We start from the raw sequence: 5,442 nt of genomic DNA, 5'->3' as shown, positions 1-5,442 counted from the left end.
TTATATGTTGTCCATCCATCCCCTGAGCAAGTATAGAGAGCTCATAATCATACATTTGAAACATGGAAGATTTCAACAGCCCTTCCAAAGTACTCCCCCTAACACAGCAGACAATATTGCCCTCTACAGGGCATACATATTAGTCATGCTTGTCTGTCTGCTCTTTTTTTGTGTTGCTGTGATGAGTTAAAGAGACACAGCACCACATGTGTTGATGAATGTATATTACAGTGTTTAGAGGATCAGGGCCTGTAGGGTGGCACACAGTGAAGTGGGAGATTGTCCTCCACACTGAAGACCCTGGATTACACCCTCTTGATTTAGCACCTGCCATGCTGGGGTATCCTTTAGCATGAATGCCTGCTAGCTTTATGTCCGGTCTTCTGTAGTCAACACATGACTTTCGACCTCACTGTGGAGGGCGCAAGAGAAAGAGAGTAATGAAGACAGTGATGAAGTCAACAAATCAAAAGTAGTATTTAAAAGAGGTGACAAAAACTAAGGGCATCAACAACAAACATGATGTTAGTCTTATAACTTCAAATGAATGCATTGACGACAAAAATAATAATGTTTTAACAATTTGGTATTGATTTTAGAAAATGATTATGAAGACTAGTCATAATAATAACTCCAAAAGACCTGATATGAGTGAATCCCAGAAAAATGGGAGCTAAGTGGCTCTGAGTATGAAAGGCGATTAAAATGAATGGGGTGATGATGGGGCATTGGAAAGACACATGACTTTGGTGTGGTAGATCCGGGTTCAGTTTCCCACTGTGACACACCAATGTGTGACTGAGCAAGACACTTAACGCCTAGTTCGCCAGAGGCTTGCGACCTCTGACATATACAGCAATTGTAGTCGCTAAATGAATAATGTAATGTAATGAATGAATAACTGGGTGGCATGAAAGAAGAAGGAGAAAAAACAGGGATCTCATCACTCTTGTGGGAGTGGAGGGAGGCACCCATTGTGCTCTATCTTCCACAAGGAGCTGAACGTGATGAACTGTGGATTCTGCATCCCCCCTGACGTTTTACGTGAGAAATGCCACAGCAGCACAACACCTACGTCTCCAGAGATCCAGCCCAGGGTTCAGCCTCACCGTGACACAAGACAGACTCCAATTTAGGACACAAGAACTGGGTCAAACCAGCAGGAGGTATAGCCTTTCCCTGAGAATGATCCATTCCTTTTCTATTCATTGCACTCTTGCCTCTCTTCTTCCTATTTACCCCCTCTGCTTTACCCTCATCTGTCTGCAACTCTTTCCTGCTCCCCTCCCCACTCTCCTCACAATTCTTCCTCCCCCATTACCATAATGATCATTAGTGTACCTACATAGTCAACTTCTAAAGCTCTGACTCATGCGCTCATTTACATTTACAATTATAAATCTTCCGCAAATGCAAATGTACACATAATCTCATTTTAGATGCCCACAATTTAAAACGGACAGTCATGAAAGGTGTATCATTAACATTACCTTGCAAAGTAATTTTCACAAGAAGACTCATCCTCGCGTCTTCTGATAACATATTTTTGGCATTGCGAGGGACCCTTGTAACGGGCTTATACGCTCTACTCGTACACTCATCTGCGATTGAAGAAGGGGACCCTCTCGAATCGACCACTCTCATGACTCACCTTCTAGAGAAGGACAGAGAGGCCCTCCAACCACTTCTACTTCTAACTGTTATGGAGTAAATCACAAACATGTCGTGGCCTGATCCCTTGGGATTGCATACAACCTTAGCTGTCCCATATTGTGTGACTAACCAATGTCCTTCTTGGATGGCCAAGGACCAACTGAGTCCAGAACAGCCCACACCTTTTATTCTGAGAAATGGGCTTTCTCTCTCTCTCTCTCTCTCTCTCTCGCTCTCTCTCCACCTAGCCTTTTTTACTCCAGGCATTGACATTTAATCAAACCCAAATCCCATTGTGCCTATTAAGACATCAGGCAGATACGGGTTGCTGTAAAAAGCTCGAGTACAGGAACCCGGAGCGCAACATTACCATAACTCTGCCTGTGTGATCTCTATTTCCTCTCCTCCGCCCACATGTATAAATGCTTACCAGGCAAACAGCTAAGCATGGAGAGTCATTTCTGTGTCTTGCTCTTCCACTCATTCTCCCCGCTTATCTTTTTAGAATGTGTTAATTATTTAGCTGTGCTTGTGAATGTTTGCCAAATAACATTGAGAAAAACTAAGCATCTAAGGCAAGTTTAATATTTCAGCAGACCATCAAAAACCACAGAAAGTTTGCTTTCACCTCGACTGTGACTAAATAAACAATTCAGGGGTGCTTTTTTTGGGATGCTTAAATGCTTTAATGGATGGTATGGTTTCTCTGTGAGCTCAGTCTTCCCAGTATTAATCATCACAGACGTGAAGGGACTTGGATACGTGATGCGGAACATCTATGAAAAATGGTGATGATTATGAGGTCAATACCTGATAAATTGCCATATTGGACAAGAGTTGTTCTCTACAGCTCAGCAGATATTGGCTGCTTTACTCGTGACCTTGACAGAGGTCTCTCTCTGCTTTTGAGTGACTCTCAACACATCTGACCCTGCTGGCAGCCGTTCATGTATGCCACGGCCATATGCTGGTCTTTGTGGCGGCCTCTCTACCTGCCCGCCAACCGAGGCCAGGCTGATTGTTGGCCTTGTATCACGGCAGGCAATTACTTCCCCAAAACTAGGACAGTTCTTGGTAATGACAGTCACCAGAGCACAATGTTTAGCGCAATGAAAAGACATTGTTGCTGTCAGCATTGTTTTCTTAGAGAGAGGATGACGAGGCAGTGGGAATGGAACGGGGCCATGTTGTACAAAGAGGATTATAAAGACAAAACAACTTTCACAAGTCTGAAATTTGAGGCCACTTCCAGGGAGACATGAAGACTATCAAAGTCAAGCTGTGTGTTGGAAGGGTGGCAGCTTGATGTTCTGTGCGCCCTTGTGAATGTGATGAACAGGACGGAAAACACAGACGTTGAGTTTTTACCTCTGGACTCAAAAGCTGACACTTGACAGAAAAGCAATTCTCAAAGTGGCACCCATCTATGTGCACAGTACAAAGCCCCCCACTCCCCACCCCCCTCTTTCTCAGCAGAGGACATTTTCTTTCAGTGCAACACAACAAATAAATAAATTACTATGAGCAATGGGATAATTGTGTAGAGCAAGAGAAGATTGGCTGCCCTGGAATACTTGTGTCCTCATTTATAAAACGAAATCTTTTGATACTTCCACACTACCACACTAATCTACGGTGGCTTCTTGTTGTTAGATTGAATCTATCAAGAGGTATTCTGGAAGTGAAAGACTTTGATCTCCACTTAAACATACAGTTGTTTATATAACTCTGTTACATAAGTCATCTCTCTCCTCCACGTTTTAATCAACATAAGTAATGGCAGCCCCTCGTATCAATATACCTGAGCCATCTGCTCCTTAATACCATGGATTTTACTCTGCTGTTGCACAACCGGAGCTACGCCTCTCACTACATCCTGATCAGGATTACAGCTTTGGCAGGGATCAAAATTTGTTTCTGTGCTTTTATTTTTGGAGCTTTTTGATTGCCAATCTGCAGCATTGTATCTCCACTACGCAAGCTGCGGGCGGTGGTTGTACGCTTTGCTTTGTTGTATACAATTTATTTGATCCTTTAACAGGGTCCTGAACTATCTGTTTTTATTATTCACCAAATCAAACGACATCAGTTCAAGGCCACCTAATAATGGCAAAACAAGGTGCTCACACACTAACAGTCTCAAATTGTATATCCTTATTAGCAGGCTGTCCGGTGAAAAATATGTAAATTATATTCATCCTCAGACAGGTAATAACCAAAATCCAAGGTACAAAGTGTGTTGCAAATTAGTCTGAACACTAAGCTCTGTTGCACATTTGCATATTTTCTTTGAACATAGTGTTTGGGGAAAAAAGGGGGAGGCCAGAATTTGAATGGTTACTTTAAAAGTTACATAAAAATTCACAAACTAAAGTGGACTTACTACACATCGAGTGTTATAATGATCAAGGGGAGCTCCTTGATCTTGAGCACTGATTAAAGTCATCGAAAGGATGAATGATCACAAGTGCCCAAATTCTTTTGTCACTTTCTTAATCTACTTACTGACTAATTGTTTCAGCTCAAAACACATGAACATAAGAATGAAGTGAATAACACTGTCACTGTGCGTCATTAATTCTCTCTTAATAAACCAACCTCTCTATAGTAATATACTGTATATCATTTAAAACTACCAACTTCTTCAATTACTGATAATTATAGAATTTCTCAAACTATTTGCATAAACCTAAAAATTTATATTTCTGTTAGTTGAAATCTTTTTAAAAAAAATTTATGTAGCACCTACCTACCCAATTTAGTAGCCGCTGCTCCCACTAACATTACGGGATAATGCTAAATGCTAAAACATAGCATCACAGTGCCACAAGTAGATATAAGTCATAAAGTCAGCAACACGCACATGTAATGACAGATATGGAGCAATATCTATCTAAGAATCAACATTAGCCACCAAAAGGAACTGGACACACCAGACCAAGTATGCTAAGGCTCAAAAATCAAAAACCCTGAGGGCATCAACTTTTCATTGGTAAGAGGAAGAATGTGTTTTTTCTTTGTTCAAAGGTTAAATCTAAATGTATTAAATAGGCCTATGTATTATGGTCACTTCGATGAATGCAGTCAGTTCAACTCTTCTTTTTAATTTTGTCTTTAACACATAGGCTACTGTAAAGCTATAATTTAGCAGCCACTGCGCCCACTACAGTGACCATTATAGGACAAAGCTAAATGCTAAAACATGGCACCAGAGTACCACAGGTAGTTAAGAGTCATAAAGTCAGCCAAGATGCTCTTGTAATGACAGATATGGAGCAGTATCTATCTAAGAATTGCAAGAATTAGCTAATATTAGCCACCAAAAGCAACTGGACACACCAGACCAAGTGGACCAAAGCTCAAAAATCAAAATCCCTGGGGGTATTAAATTGAGAAAGGATGTGTTTTGGCTTGTAAAATCAACTTTTGTAAATATTTTTAATATGTTGTCATTTCATTCCAGAGATGCGTCCATGATATTATGACTGAGCTCATTCCAGTATGACTTTTTTATCCTTTATTTCTTGTAAACATCTCTTACAATATGACTAATCAGTTTTAAAAAAAACAGTCAACCAAGAGACTGTCGCTGAATGCAACCCTTAACAGACTGTCATAATAATAATAATAATAGAATAATAACAATAGCACAGAAAAAAACATCTCCAAGTATTTTTGTGTTAAGTGGTGGCTTGATATCGAAAAAAAATAAATAAATAAAAATCCGTCACCCCGCCCCCCTTGAATTAAAGATACCCCCGCCCACCGTCGGCAGCAGTTATCCTTCAC

The sequence above is a fragment of the Micropterus dolomieu genome, linkage group LG01, assembly GCF_021292245.1.
Source record: "Micropterus dolomieu isolate WLL.071019.BEF.003 ecotype Adirondacks linkage group LG01, ASM2129224v1, whole genome shotgun sequence".
In the NCBI taxonomy this organism is placed as follows: domain Eukaryota; kingdom Metazoa; phylum Chordata; class Actinopteri; order Centrarchiformes; family Centrarchidae; genus Micropterus; species Micropterus dolomieu.
Note: the sequence above shows the minus strand (reverse complement) of the source record.